Genomic DNA, 16327 nt, shown 5'->3' with positions numbered 1-16327 from the left:
ATCAATAATTTTTTGATCCCAACAAAGAAGAATTTGTTCACACGTCATATCAACCCAAACCCTCTCTGTCCATTTTGTGAGGAGTTTGAAGAATCAACAGAACACATTCTTCTTCTTTGTCTTTGGGTGAGCTATGTATGGTATGGTTCCTTGTTATCCTGTCGACCAAACTTATAAGCAGTGACTACTCTTGGAAGATGGTTCCAATCAGTTTCACATATTGGGTCTACTTCAAAGATTCAAAGGAATAAGATTATGGTTTATATTGGTGTGGTCTGTTGGGAGATTTGGAAAGAACGATGCCATGCTTGTTTCAATCACTCTCTTCCTAACCCGATAAGCGTTATTATCAAAGCCAATATGCTTTTCAATGACATTATCTCAAACCGCATTGGGCATGAGCTCAACTTTAGGTTCTCTGATCCTCTTGCCTGCTTACAGATCATTCATCAAACGTTTCGGGTATGTTTTCTCCTATTTTCGAACATTTCCTATGAAAAAGATCCATGATTTCTGCATTTCTGGCATCAACGTTGACAAGCATCGTGTTGCAAGCCTATGATTAAGAGGGAAAAAACCCGGGGAAGTATATAAAGCTACGTCCGGAGAATATTGAGTCAATGCTGAATGAATTTTTCGAGAGTAAGACGTGGGGAGAAAAGCGATAGGTAGTTGACATGCCTGTTTTGAGAAATAGAGACTTAGCTTCCAATGGTAGTCTTTGTATAATTTAAGATGATGTTAAATAATAAGCGATGTTATATGCCCCATGTAAAGATTTCAATTAATTATTCATGTTCTTTTAGGTTTTGATTTTCAGCTACCCAATGAGAAATGTGTAGGAAATATTCGTTTATGTGCAAATGTTAAAAGAAAACATAATACAAGTGTGGTTATTGTTCGAGTATAATTTTTTTATGAGTATTTCTTCTTAATTAATGTATATACATACATATGTATGATGTATGTGCACCACATGTGTTGTGTATGAAGAAGAAATACGCAATATGTACAATTAACGTTTACAGAGAAAAGCCTTCATTTTGTGGAATGATCAAGTATGTACATGATCAATGACTACAAATGTGCCTTTTTTCAATACACAAACATATATTTAAATGAATATTTAAAAACGGCTGGAACCCCAGTCGAAGTTGGCCGGCTAAGCCCTCACGCCCAATGTAAGGGGAACTTTAACGAAAAGCACCCGGTACTATTCACTTTAACGAAAAACCACATTTTTACACTAAAAAGTCAATCATTGTACTATTCACTTTACCCTTTATTTTGTCCTTATCATTAAAACTCAAAATTTTCAAGCCCTTTTCATTAGTTTTCCTCAATGTAAGCCTTTTCCTCTTAGTTCATTCCCCTTCTGAACAAGTTGTTGATTTAACTGCTGCCAGAGGATGAGTTTTCATCTTGCAACTTGACCTTTTATTCCACTGTAACTACTAAATTGCCATTAGAAAGAAATTGTCTTCAATAAAAAAATCGATTGAATTACCTTCTTTAATGTGAAAGAAGGTTTCTTTGCCGTCCATGATGCCACATCATAAAGCACTTTTGAAAACTTGGGCTACAAGAGGGCTTCTTTGCCGCCCATTATGCCACGCCATAAAGCACTTTTGAAATCTTGGGCTGCACTGTTCATTTGCAACAAAATGAAATACCCATCAAGATATCAGTTAAAATCCAGTGAGTTGGGCCTTGAACAAGCCGGACACATGTTTTCAGTCCGAACACTTTCTTTTTCTCTATTTCTTTTAGTCCAAGTCCATTATAAAGGTTCATGTCAGTCCGATCAAAAGTCCCATGAAATTGAGTAGGAAATGGATGTTTACATCTTCCTAAAAAGATATTTTTCAAGCCGGTACACCAACTGTTAGAGAATCCTAGTCCACAAAAAAAAAGGTGTAGGCCATGCATTCACATTTCCTAATGCCCTCTATTGCATTATAAATAAACTCTCCACCAGAATTACGATAGTACACAACCCACGACTACAACCCTGTCAAGATTCTAGTGTGACAACCATCATAATTCTCTCTTACTCAGGACATGGCATCCCCTCCTAGTTCTTTGGTGTTCATAGTGCGGAGGCGCCAACCGGAACTGGTAGTGCCAGCAAAAGTCACGCCCTATGAGTTTCGACAACTTTCTGATATTGATGACCAAGAAGGTCTTCGGTTTCAGATCCCCGTGCTACAACTTTATCAGTACGATCCCTCTATGCAAGGGAAAGACCCCGTACATGTCATTAGAGAGGCAATTGCACAAACTCTAGTGTTTTACTACCCTTTTGCTGGTAGGCTCAGGGAGGGGCCTAACCGAAAGCTCGCGGTGGAATGCACAGCTGAGGGTATCATGTTCATTGAGGCTGATGCTAACATTACCCTAGAGCAGTTTTGGTGACAACCTTCAACCGCCGTTTCCTTGCTTGGAAGAGCTTCTTTATAATGTTCCTGGTTTCGATGGGGTTCTTAATTGCCCACTCTTACTAATTCAGGTACAATTACGTATATACTTTATAGAAATTTAGGACTCAAAGTTTCATTACTATCATTTTCATCTCAGGAGAGCATCACAATTTAGCTTTTTTCTTCTAATATTTTATACTAACATAATAGTTTTGAAAAATTTGATATAAGTTCAATTTCTTTAATGATAAAATTTACTATAAAAATAAATTTCTTCCTAGTTATATCTTTAATTATTTCTTCGTCTTTTTTTTTTTTGGTTTTTCTTGTTCTTCTTATTCTTACTCTAAACCCCATTTGTAGATTTTAACTTTTAATTTTTATAATCAACCTGTATCACATATTAATATGCATTACTTGTAGGTATATTATGTTTTTGTACCCTTTAATTAGGTTTTGTTTCTTGCTAATATACATTCATGTATTATTTGAGTTAGGTCATATGTTCTGCAGATGAATTTATGTTAGTATATTAATTTTTTCGTTAGAAGTTATTATGTAGATTTATTGAAATTAGAAGATGCATTAAATTTAAATGCCCCTAATAGTTTTCTATGGTTCAAGTTATTTTTCTATGATCCGATTTATTCTGGTTTTAGAGTAATGTGTTATTTGGTTTCCGTACTATGGAGTGAAAATTATATTTGTAAACTCATTAAGAATAGTCATATTTGTTGTGGTCTATTTTATCTGACAGAGGGACTAGGGCCGGCGGCAGAGAGAGAGAGGAGAGAGATGTGTGTTTGTAGAATTGTAGGGGAATGTGTGTGTTGTTATCCCTCCTACATTGTGCCTTTATTTATAGTAGTAAAGGGAGAGAAGATATTCCTTCTCCTCCAAGTAATACAAGTTGTAATAGGAAAGGATAACTAGAATCAAATCTTATCTAGGATTTACACAATCATACTTAAACTAGGAATGTTTACAACACTCCCCCTTGAGTGGGTAAATACTCAAGGTAGATTCAGCATCATGCAGAAGTTGAGGAAGTCGACTCGTCGGCAATGATTCCAAGGAACAACGCTTATTCTCAATAAGGTAGGAACTTGCATAAGTAGTAAGTCTCACTAAAAAACCCTAAGGCTATGGCAAAAACCCAAGTAGGGACAAAATCCATAGTCTAAGGAAAAATGCGTGAGAAATGCAAAGTCAAAAGAAACGTCTACAGGACGTCATCAGGGATATGACCAGCCCAAGGTGGGTGCCTCGTTAAAACCTAGTTAGGTAGCAAAAACCCAGTGGGAAAAATGCTCCTAATCGTAGGGAAAAAGAGTACATTAAGATCAAGCAAGTATCTAGAAGATACTCCCCCTGAGTTTGACATAATTCCAAAGAGAAATAGCAAAGTTACAACTCAAAAAGTTTACGCATACCAATTCCATGAACAAGCTTCTGAAACGTCGCCTTCGGTAGTGATTTGGTGAAGAGGTCGGCCAGATTGTCTTGTGATCGGATTTGCGTGACTTCAATCTTCTGATGCTCTTGTTGTTGATGTGTAAAGAAGAACTTCGGCGCAATATGCTTGGTGTTGTCTCATTTGATGTAACCCTTCTTGAGCTGTTCGATGCAAGCTGCGTTGTCTTCAAAAATCGTCATCGGGGCATTAACGGTGGGATGAAGATCACAGGAGCTTCGAATATGGCCCACTACTGCTCTCAACCAAAAGCATTCCCGAGTTGCTTCATGTAAGGCGAGAATTTCAGCATGGTTAGACGAAGTGGCAACTAAGGTCTGTTTAGTTGACCTCCAAGATATTGCGGTGCCTCCAACGGTAAAGACATAACCCGTTTGAGAACGCGCCTTGTGCGGATCAGATAAGTATCCAGCGTCGGCATAACCAACAAGGCGAGAATCAACCCGATGAGCATAGGGTGCGGCATCACTCGAGGATTCGTAGGGATAGAATAAGCCCAAATCCGTAGTACCCTTAAGGTAACGGAAGATGTCTTTCACGCCAGTCCAATGTCTGCGTGTTGGTGCATTGCTGTATCTTGCCAAAAGATTAACAGCGAAGGAGATGTCGGGTCTAGTGCATTGAGCTAAGTACAATAAAGCGCCTATCGCACTTAGATAAGGAACTTCAGGCTCCAAAATCTCTTCATCATCCTCCTTCGGACGGAAGGGATCTCGCTTTGCATCTAGCGTACGAACGACCATAGGAGTACTCGAAGACTTCGCTTTATCCTCATTAAAACGGCGCAACACCTTCTGGGTGTAGTTCGATTGATGTACTAGGATTCCATCCGAACAATGCTCTATCTCGAGACCGAGACAGTATCGAGTCTTACCTAGATCTTTCATCTCAAATTCCGACTTCAGGTGCGAAGCAGTTCTCGCGAGCTCTTCAGGAGTTCCGATGAGATTCATGTCATCGACATATACTGCAACAATCGCAAATCCGGAATGTGACTTCTTAATGAACACACAAGGGCATAGTTCGTTATTCACATATCCCTGACTAGTCAAATACTCACTTAAACGGTTATACCACATTCTTCCGGATTGTTTCAAACCGTATAGTGAACGCCTCAGCCGAATTGAGAGCGTGTTCCGGGGTTTGGAAATATTTGAACCAGTCAATGTAAGTCCTTCGGGAACTTTCATATAAATTTCCGTATCAAGATCCCCATAGAGATACGCGGTTACTACGTCCATCAGCTGCATATCCAGTTTTTCAGAAACTACCAAACTGATAAGGTATCGAAAAGTAATCACATCCATAACGGGTGAGTAAGTTTCGTCATAGTCAATCCCGGGGCGTTGTGAGAAACCTTGTGCTACAAGACGAGCTTTGTAACGCACAATTTCGTTCTTCTCATTACGCTTCCGAACGAAAACCCACTTGTAGCCAACGGGCTTCACATGTGGAGGAGTAGGAACTACAAGTCCAAACACCTTACGTTTCGCAAGTGAATCAAGTTCGACTTGGATTGCTTGTTTCCAGTTTGACCAATCAGCTCTACGTCGACATTCATCAACGGAACGCGGTTCAATGTCATTGCTCAACATGATCTCAGTAGCTACTGCAAATGCTAATGCATCGTCGACAATCATCTCATTTCTACGCCACACATCATCTAAGCTAGCATAATAGACCGAAATCTCACGATTCTCGGGAGGAGGATTCGTTTCTTCAAGGACGCTTCCATAATCTAGAATTTCCTCATGAGTTGGGTAAAATGAGTAAGCGATAGTCGGATTTACGGTAGGCTCTTCAGGACCTTGTGCCGTGGTTTTCCTCTTCCGGGGGTGTGAATCCTTTGAACCAAGGGGTCTGCCACGCTTTTGTGTAGGGGCAGATGATTGGCTAGCCGCTAATGTACGTGGATCACCAGAATTGGCGTCCCGGGCTTCCAGGAGGGTAGTCCGTCGTACATTTGGTACATCCATCTTTGCAGGCGTATTCGCAGCTGGACTATGTGATCTTGTCACGCGCGCTAGATCGGTGAAAGCATCTGGCATGCTCTGAGCTATGCTCTGGAGATCTAATATGCGCTGCACTTCAGCTTCAGACTGAGCGGTGCGGGGATCTAAATGAGACAAAGTGGGAGTCGTCCACGATAATTCGCGTCGTTCATTAGGAACGTTGACGTTCTTATCTCCCCCTAACGACGGGAAGACTGTCTCATAGAAGTGACAATCCGCGAAACGAGCGGTAAACAGATCGCCTGTCAAAGGTTCTAAGTAACGAATAATCGAAGGAGAATCATATCCGACATAGATTCCCATCCTTCGCTGAGGCCCCATTTTTGTACGTAAGGGCGGCGAGATCGGCACATAGACCGCACAACCAAAAACGCGCAGATGCGATATGTCGGGTTCGCATCCGGTGACCAACTGAAGGGCACTAAATGGTTGTGTCGCAACAGGCCTCAGGCGGACCAACTTTGCTGCGTGCAATATTGCATGGCCCCAAGCAGCGATCAGGAGCTTGGTACGTATGACCAACGATCGAGCAATCATTTGTAAACGCTTAATGAAAGCCTCTGCCAGGCCGTTCTGGGTGTGAACATGGGGTACAGGATGTTCAACTTCAACCCCAACCGACATGCAATAGTCATCAAAAGTTTTAGATGTGAATTCTCCAGCATTATCCAATCGAATAGATTTGATCGGATAATCAGGGTGGTGAGCCCTGAGCTTGATAACCTGAGCCAACAGTTTGGAGAATGCAGCGTTCCTTGTGGACAACAAGCACACGTGTGCCCAACGTGTAGAAGCGTCAACCAAAATCATAAAATATCTAAATGGTCCGCATGGAGGTTGAATCGGTCCACAAATGTCCCCCTGAATCCGTTGTAGAAAAATGGGAGGATTCGAACGAATCTTGTCATAAGAAGGCTTAGTAATAAGCTTTCCCATAGAACATGTTTGACATGCAATTTCATGGATCGAACCTAAGCTTCGGGTTAGTGGATGCCCGTGTGAAGTTTTGAGGATACGGCGCATCGCTATTCGTCCAGGATGTCCCAAACGATCATGCCAAAGTGTAATTTCGTGCGCGGTCCCTGTGGTAGGGCCGGCCACATAGTGGCATTCTATGGGGCGTATGGTCGTAGTATACAGACCACTCGGGTTACGCTCCATCTTCTCTAGAATACGCTTCTGGCCATATTCGTAGGAAGTTACGCACAGAAATTCAACTCCGTTTTCTACGTGGGTTTCAGCGTGGTAATTGTTATCTCTAATGTCCTTGAAACTTAGTAACGTTCTTCCGGAACGTGGAGAATAGAGTGCCTCAGCAATGGTCAAGATTGTACCATTGGACAACATTATACGTGCCTTACCGTATCCTTCGATCAGGTTGGATGGGCCTGAGAGGGTTGTCAGAGGTGCATTCTTAGGTACGAAGTTAGTGAAATAGATGCGTTCACGCAAAACAGTATGCGTGGTTGCACTATCTGCCAGACAACTAACTTTCCCACTAGTCATACCTAGAATGAAAAATTAATTTGAATCGGTCACATGCATAAAAGTTTATAAAAACAAGTATCAATTCAAAATAATTTCATTTATTCAAGGAAAAAACTTAATATCCAAAATAAATCGCCAACTAATAATCCAAAACATAAAGGAAAATTGTTCAAAATCAACCAAAAAACAAGGTGGGGTTCGGCCACAAGGTGGAATTCGGCCCCAATTGTCTTATTTTAACTGAAAAATAAGTCTATGTCTAAGATTCTAATCTTCCATAGGAGTGGTATCCTCCTGAAAATCAGAAACCTCCATCTTTGTAGTCTCCGGTTCGTCCACTTGCAGGAAGTTTGATTCAAACTTCGTACGACGAGAATGATATGCATCCACAACCTTCTTGGGAGCACGGCAAATACGGGACCAATGGTCCTTGAACCACAACGATAACACATATCGTCATTCATTGTGGCAGGTGCTTTGCCCTTATTCTTGAAGTTCGGGGCCTTGGGAGCGAGGTTTGGGCGCTTCTGGGCTTTGTTTCCTCCCTTGGATGGGCCTTGGCTCTGTTGACCTTGGTGGGATGGCTTTTGGCCGCCCTTACCACGCCTCTTTTGGCGTTTTGGGTGCTGATTAGTGCTATAATGTGCTTCAGGCACAGCAGTAGCCCCAGTAGGTCGAGCTTGATGATTCTTCATCAACAGCTGGTTCTGCTTTTCAGCAAGAAGTAAAACAGAGATCAAATCCGAGAACTTAGTGAACTTCTGAGCTCTATATTGTTGCTGCAGGACAATATTAGAAGCAGAGAAGGTCGAGTAGGTCTTCTCTAGGAGATCCTCTTCAGTCAAAGTTTCATTGCAAAACTTGAGAAGTGATCGGATTCGACAAACTTCAGAATTATATTCATTCACAGACTTAAAGTCTTGGAAGCGCAAGTGCTGCCAGTCGTGTCTTGCTTCAGGCAAGAATATGTCCTTTTGGTGATCGAAACGATCAGCCAAAGCGACCCATAATGCACGTGGATCCTCCTCAGCAAGGTACTCAGTTTGTAGAGCGTCATGGATATGTCTTCGGATGAAGATCATAGCAGTGGCTTTTTCAGCCTCGCCAACAGGTTTATCTGTTGCTTTTTCAATAGCAGGACGCAAGTTCTTTGCAGTGAGGTGGAGCTTCACATCTTGAACCCACTTGAGGTAGTTCCTTCCAGAAACCTCCAAAGCGGTGAAGTCGAGTTTGTTCAAGTTCGACATGTTCCTATCACAAAATAGATGGACAAGATGTGGTTAGTGTAATGGAGAAAAATCAATCCATTCACATAGGAGTAGAACATACAGGTTCTAATAGACATGTATTGGTTTAATTTTGCATGAAAAACTTCGGGTTTTCATGGGTGATATGTTTAAGTGAAAACTTCAGGTTTTCAAACAAGGCATGTGTATAAGAAACTTCGGGTTTCAAAGTAATTATGAACTTCAGGTTCATATATTCCTGCAGGCAAACACAAATATATATGCAAACAAATATGCAAAGAATATATGCAGAAATATTGTATAATGATAAGTGAATTAATTTATTTTTGGTCTTCGGGGCCAAATTAAAGTGTGGGTGAAAAAATAAAAACCCATATTATTTAAAAAAAAATTAAATAATAAAATCTCGGGGCCTAAAAATATAGGCCGAGGACCCCCGGGTGTAGGCTGCAGGCCCACGGGGTGAGAGGGGAATGGGCTGCTGTGTGCAGCCTTAAAAAAAATTTCTCTTTTTTCGGTATGGGCCGTTGCAGGCGAGCCCAGGAAAATAAAAAAAACAAATTGTTTTCTTTGTGGGCTGGGCCGCTGCAAGCGAGCCCAGCAAAAAAAATTGTTTTTTTTCTTTTGTTACACGGGCCGAGAGACAGAGCCCGAGTAGGGTTCGGGAAAAAGACCCAAAAGAAATCCCAGCCGTGCTGGGTGTGCAATGCCGAAGAAGAAAACCGGAAAATTTTGACGGCGTCGGGGTTGTTGGGACTTGGGGTGAGTCATGGTTGTCGTGGACAATCACGGAGATAAGAAAATCTCAACGTTTCAACAACTATAAAACCCTAAAAAAAAATTGAAATCGAATTTTTCAAAAAAATTCCGACGAGATTCCGGTGAATCTTGGTTCAATTACCGACATGGGACGACTTCAGGTCGTTTATAGCAAGAACCAATAGGTTCGTGGTTGTGGCTGTAGGCCACTCCATGATCGGGGGACACCATGAAGGGTGTCGGGATTTTGGGTTTTTGGGGCTTGGCTCCGTGGGTTTCTGGGAACAAGGAGAGCTGAATGCTCTCTGATTTGCGTGTGATACCCCATCTGCAGGATGGTGGTCACGGGTTCGAAAGAACTCATATCCCAATCGCAAAAAATTATTATTTTTTTAATTCAAATATAATTATATGCATGTGGATTTCAATGAATCACATATTTACGTTGATGCATATGCAAATAATAGTTTCAATGCATGTACATATGTAGGATTCAATTCATGACAAATATCAAATTCACATAATTGTAGCAATTTTGATTATGAAGCATACACAATTTACGTAGAATCTAAAATACGTAAAACATAAAGTTGGGTCATGCATCATGGTGAATGTTCATGCTATCAGGGCTTGCAAAATATCGAGTTAAAAGCCGTTGTTTGGAAAGAACCTGATTGCGTGATGATATGGATGAACTGGTTTGATGCAGAAAAAAAATCTCCAACGTCAGATTCCTAAGCGCAGCGGTAGGAGCGTGCTGATAACGTGTTGTGGTCTATTTTATCTGACAGAGGGACTAGGGCCGGCGGCAGAGAGAGAGAGGAGAGAGATGTGTGTTTGTAGAATTGTAGGGGAATGTGTGTGTTGTTATCCCTCCTACATTGTGCCTTTATTTATAGTAGTAAAGGGAGAGAATATATTCCTTCTCCTCCAAGTAATACAAGTTGTAATAGGAAATGATAACTAGAATAAAATCTTATCTAGGATTTACACAATCATACTTAAACTAGGAATGTTTACAACAATATTCATCCTTATTATTAAATATAAAATTATTATACCTAATTTTTCATTAATTTAATCCACGAGACTTGCATAAGATATACTTTAAAGGATAGATTGACAATTTTAATGAGTTGAAAAATTTATTTTTCCAAAAAAAGAAATTTAACACTTAATTTTCACTCTATTTTAATTAAGGGACCAAATCAATAATTTACTCTCTTTCCTATTATTTCAGCAAAAAAAAACTTATGTTTATATTACCTTATTTTGACACTTTCAGTTTTTAACTGCAAGTTGGTTAGTTTGTAAATATTTCTTATCCAAAAACAATAAAAGGTACAAATGGATTCATGCAAATTAGATATCGAATGAGACTTGGCTGCTGAAAAAATCAGCAGCAGCCTCTGCTGATGACCAATCATAACTGAACATGTGTCTAAGTTGTGAACCTCTACTGATGACCAATCATAACTTAGACACATGTTCAGTTGTAATTGGTCATCAGTAGAGGCTACTACTGATTTTTTCAGCAGCGAAGTTCTTTCATTAGATATCGACTTAATTGTCTTCTGGCGTAACAAGTTGATTACGTAGGTTTGACTTTACGAAAATTTATAGGTAATAATTTTGTTTAAAATGTAATAATTTGACTATTTTATATGATTACGCAAGTTTGACTTTAAAAATGTCCAAAAAAAAGTACTTCGAATAATATTTAGGCTTATTTTTAATACACTCATTGGAACTCAATTTTAATTTCACTTTACTCTTTGTAATTCAAAGTTATCACTTTACTATCTGAAACTCAAAGTTCGCTCCATTTTGCCCCTTGAAACTTAACTTTAATCCTATTTTGCCCTCCTGAAACTTAAAAGTCGTCTTAAAAAAATTCAAAATTCGCTCAACATTACCTTACATCTGTTAATTTCTTCTATGGGGTTCGATTTCGATGCGCTAGGCTAATCAATTTTTACTTTAAAACATCTCCAAATGAGATATCAAAATCCTAAGTGGAATGCCACTGTGCATATTTGACATTAAAAGTCTTTCCTACCGAAGTATTATTTGTTGACTGGATTTGAAGACTTTGTGATTAGGAGTCAAATTTGAAATTAATGTCAAATTTATTTTTAATTAATTTTAATAGTGGATCCCTTATTCTACTAACATTTCAACTAATAAAATTTTTGTCTTAGCATTTTTTTTTAATAATTATAACCATTTAAAGATCTATTTTATTTGACAATTCAGTTGGAGAAGTAGCAAATTTGACACAAGACTTTAAATTGCCACGTCAGCCACCAATTATAATTTGATATTTCTTTAAAGATGGGCTTAATAATATCAGTATTACTCTTCATTGTAGTGGTAGTGGAATAATATTTAAGAATCCATCTCTCTCTTTTTTCAACGTTGTCATCTATCATGCATCCATTATTGAAAAATCTTGATGGTTTTTTGAGAAAGTTTCAAAGTTGCAATCTATCATTCACGATGAAAATCTATGGAGAAATTTGAAGTGTCAATGTTCATCACATGCATATGTTTCTTTCGACAATGGTACTAACAGTAAACTAGATGATCCAAAAGAGTACATGGCATCTTTAATGTAAGCTCCAAAGGAAGGAAAGAGATCCTCTCTGGATCTCTCCCTCTAAAGCCCAAGGATCAAGTGATCCAGGTTGAAATTTGATCAAATGGCTAAAATTATTATAACTTTTAGGTCTTCCTGTTTTTAGCCGTTGGATCAAACTTCAAAAGTCCGGATCACTTGATTCTTAGGCTTTGGTGGAAGAGATCTAAGGATGATCTCTTTCTCTAAAGGAAAAGGATCCTCGCCGGATCCTTTTCTTGAGGATCCTAGAGATCTCGCGATCGTGACCGTTCATTGTACATCGTGCGGTCATAAATTATTTTAAAATTTAAAATTTAAAATTAACTATAAATAGTACATAACGAAAACTGATCACACGATTTACAATTAATGATCACGATTGCGGAACGGATCCTTTTCCTCCCCAAAAGAGTATCTTGACTTTCTAAACAAACATACTTACAATAATATTTAGGGGTGTGCTATCCACACACCCTATTTTACTTCTCACACACCCCTTGATAATTTTTGTCTGTTGATCTTCTTCAATTCATCCGATCCGACGACCGAAAATTAAAAAGGTGTGTGAGAAGTAAAATGGGGTGTGTGGATATCACACCCCTAATATTTAAGTTATCATCGATGGGAATTTGAATACACAAAAGTGACATTAATGTGATCACATGTTTATACAGCTATCAAGTGACATTATTGTCTTTTTTCATATGATAATAATAGTACATAAAGTTAGGCAACTCGGGACAATTATTGTCCTGTTTGTACAATAATTTGTTTGCAATGTAGCCTTCAACTAAACAACGTTCTTCGTAATTCATAAACAGGTGACGCGCCTCCAGTGCGGTGGTTTCGTCTTCGCCCTCCGTCTTAACCACACCATGAGCGACGCGGCGGGGCTCGTCCAATTCATGACTGCCGTAGGAGAGATAGCTCGCGGCGCAACTTTCCCCACCGTCCAGCCCGTGTGGCAGCGGGAGCTGCTCAATGCGCGTGACCCACCCCGCGTGACATGCACGCACCGCGAGTACTAAGAAGTGGAAGACACCAATGGCACCATAATCCCACTTGATGGCATGGTCCACAGGTCCTTTTTCTTCCGCCCCACCGAGGTGTCCGCCATCCGAAGATTTGTCCCGCAGTACCTCAGCACGTGCTCCACGTTCGAGGTCCTCACGGCCTGCCTCTGGCGCTGCCGTACCATCGCGCTCCAGAAAGACCCAAATGAGGAGGTGCGCCTGTTGTCCGTTGTGAACGCGCGGTCCAAGTTCAACCCTCCGTTGCCGGTGGGTTATTACGGCAACACGTTTGCATTCCCGGTGGCGGTGACGACGGCATGGAGGCTATGCAACAACCCATTGGGGTACGCGTTGGAGCTGGTGAGGAAGGCCAAGGCGGATGTGACGGAGGAATACATGCGGTCGTTGGCTGACCTCATGGTTATTAAGGGTAGGCCCCACTTCACGGTGGTGAATTCTTACCTTATGTCGGATGTGACCCGTGCTGGGTTCGGAGAGGTGGATTTTGGGTGGGGAAAAGCGGCTTATGGTGGGCCAGCGAAGGGCGGGGTCGGCCTAATAACTGGACTCGCTAGCTTTTACATACCGTCTAGAGACAATAGAGGGGAAGATGGGATTGTGGTTCCGGTTTGTTTACCGGCCGCGGCGATGGAGAGATTTATCAAGGAACTAGATGCAATGTTGAATGCGGATGAAGAACTGATTAGGGTTCATAGCTCTACTAAATATATTTTGTCTGCCCTGTAAAATATGAATGTCATATACATGCATGTATTTCTTTGCTTTTATTTTCCCTAATTAGTTTCTTTTCTACTGTAATATGGACGCCTCCTTAATAATAGGGATGTTTTTGGAATGAATATATTCGAAAGTTCCTTGAATTCCTTATGTGGGACTTGTAGGTTGAAGAACGTCGTTGGTAACTTTTCGTAGACAAGCAGAATGTAATTATTCTTTTTGTTAACAGATTAAATGTGTAAAGGGGAGGACGAGACCTTGTCATATCAAGAGCTCCCTCTCCCTCATTTTAGGGACAGGTATTTGTGGCGTTACCCTTTGAGCTTGTAATTTGTTGCCAATTTCTCTCTTATCTTAAGCTTTTATATTTTCCATGTGACATTCAGTTATATTTATCACATGTTATCCACGTGTAGAACAACAAAGAGAATATTTTTGCTCAGCACACTTAAATAATAGTGATGCTTATCACCCAATTTATCACCGTTGGATGAGTTCAAATTCAAGATCTGCGTAACGGGTAAACACAAATCTCAAGTTTAAACTCATCTAATAGTAATAAGTAGGTGGTAAGCATTGCACACCACTTGAGGGTGGTGAGAAAAAGTACACCCACATACAGAAGGTAAAAACGTTCTATTTGCCCTTACACTAGGCCAAATTCTGCTCATGAAAGGTTATCAAAAAGCTGTTAGGAAAGGAGAATCAGATTTGGATTCAACCCCACATAAGATGTTTCCAACCCATAACCCAAGCCTCATATGCAATCACAAACTCCTTCACCCCTAATATATAATGAAATGCAATGTGTTCATATTTAGAAGCATCATATACCAATCATATGCCAATAGTTTATTAACCATAAATCATCACAACGATATTGATCAAGGATATCAAATTCAAGACTCGCAGTATCTGTGTAAGCATATCACTCAATCAATAATAGAAACAGAAACAGAAACATATAAACCTTATCAATACAAGTACATGATTAGATATAAGTGAATGATTAACTTACAGAGTTCTATTCAAATATTAATCCCTAAATCCCCTACCTCGACTCCAAGCAAGCTAATATTTCTTTCCTTAGTTTTTCTCGTGCTCTTAGGCACCCTCAAGTCTATAGCTGAATGTCGGAGTAAAAAGAAATGACAAATAAAGCAAATATAGAATACTATAATATAAAATCACTGTTCATCGTCCCTACCAAAAACAATGCAGAAAAACTTATATGTTTTCCAGTTTTGCAGACAGAATATCTATGAACAACTTTTTTCACAAATCAAAACTCAACGAAAATGTATGAAATTATAATTGGAAATCTTGAAGAATAATCTTTCCAACGATATAAAATTTGTTAAAATTTGAGATATGGAGGGAGAGAAATCACGAGTTGAAATAGAAAGTATTTGCAGAAAAATCTGCACCAGAGTTTTACACAGGTTCAAAGGGACCTTTTTGAACATGGTTTTAAACCATCAAATATAAATGAAAATTTGTGTAAATACTCGATTTAAAGCTTATGCCCCCTCTTCAATCAAGCTTTTTAATGTAAGAAAACAAGGAAGAAAGAAGGGACTACGAAACTGACAGTATTGAAATCTGCACCAAGAAAATTATGAACACTATGCAACTTAAATTCTTTTGCCTTTTCAGAGCTTCAAAAAGGACGATAGGAACATGAAATAGGTACTCAAGGGTTTTTCTTCAGATCAAATTAAAGAATACAAACATTATTTAGCTGCCCACCTGCTTTATAGCTGAGATTAGTTAGCTGCCCCATTCAGAATCCAAAAGTTCACATAACTGCCAACTTCAGCCATAGACTCCACAGCCCTAGCTCCCCCCACCTCCTGCTTAAGATTTTCACCGTTTTCTAAAAACCGTCCACCTCCTAGTTAGATAGTCTTCAATAATCAGTATACTATAATGTCACTAGGCATACAGTAAAAGGTAATTACAAAATGAATAAGGAAAGGAAATGATAAGAAGAAATAATTCTCTTTGTTGGTTTGTAGGTTTAGCTAGAGAGTGGCTTCTAGATCTCTCTCTTTTGTTTGGGCTGAAAAAAAAAAAACAATATTAATCTAATTTAATAAAATTGGGCCGAAATTACGTTACTATTTGAGAGAGATAAAAAATACATATGTAATGAATTAAAATTCTAGGTCTTCACAGAGATCATGCATACACACCATATTAGAGTGTACGATTTATTTCGTGTTTATCGGTGAGGAGTCTTAAGCGGATTCTCACATCTATTTGTTTAAATTGATGAGTGAGAATTGTATTTGTCGTTGGTTGTGTGAAATTGGTTGTTATGTATATGTTGCAGGACCATCGTGGGGTAATTTGTAAGTGACTTAAGATTTGAGTTAAGTTTAATTATGACTCTGTTGGATAAATGCGCTTTATGTACTTGGCAAGTTATTATTGAATTGTGATGAGTTGGCATTTTATACTTTGAGATGACTAGTCACTCCCAAAGCACAGCTGATTTTTTTTTTTTCTTTTTAGAAATTAATGCTTTTTTAGAGAGTTTTTTTTGCATGCAAA

The 16327-nt window shown here is 39.4% G+C and overlaps 1 long non-coding RNA gene and 1 pseudogene across 1 annotated transcript; one reads left to right on the top strand and one right to left on the bottom strand.

The window, feature by feature from the left end:
• Positions 1 to 1927: 1927 nt before the first annotated feature.
• Positions 1928 to 13914, top strand: LOC126594267 (benzyl alcohol O-benzoyltransferase-like; annotated as a pseudogene).
• Positions 13915 to 14602: 688 nt separating this feature from the next.
• On the bottom strand, positions 14603 to 16036 carry LOC126594269 (uncharacterized). Its single transcript, XR_007613197.1, has 2 exons — positions 15967 to 16036; positions 14603 to 15833 (listed from the first exon to the last, which is right to left on the bottom strand). It is a non-coding gene; the product is annotated as an uncharacterized LOC126594269 (long non-coding RNA).
• Between the last annotated feature and the right edge of the window lie 291 nt (positions 16037 to 16327).

Source organism: Malus sylvestris, chromosome 12 (assembly GCF_916048215.2).
Source record: "Malus sylvestris chromosome 12, drMalSylv7.2, whole genome shotgun sequence".
NCBI lineage: Eukaryota > Viridiplantae > Streptophyta > Magnoliopsida > Rosales > Rosaceae > Malus > Malus sylvestris.
Note: the sequence above shows the minus strand (reverse complement) of the source record. Positions and strands in the feature narration are given on the sequence as shown.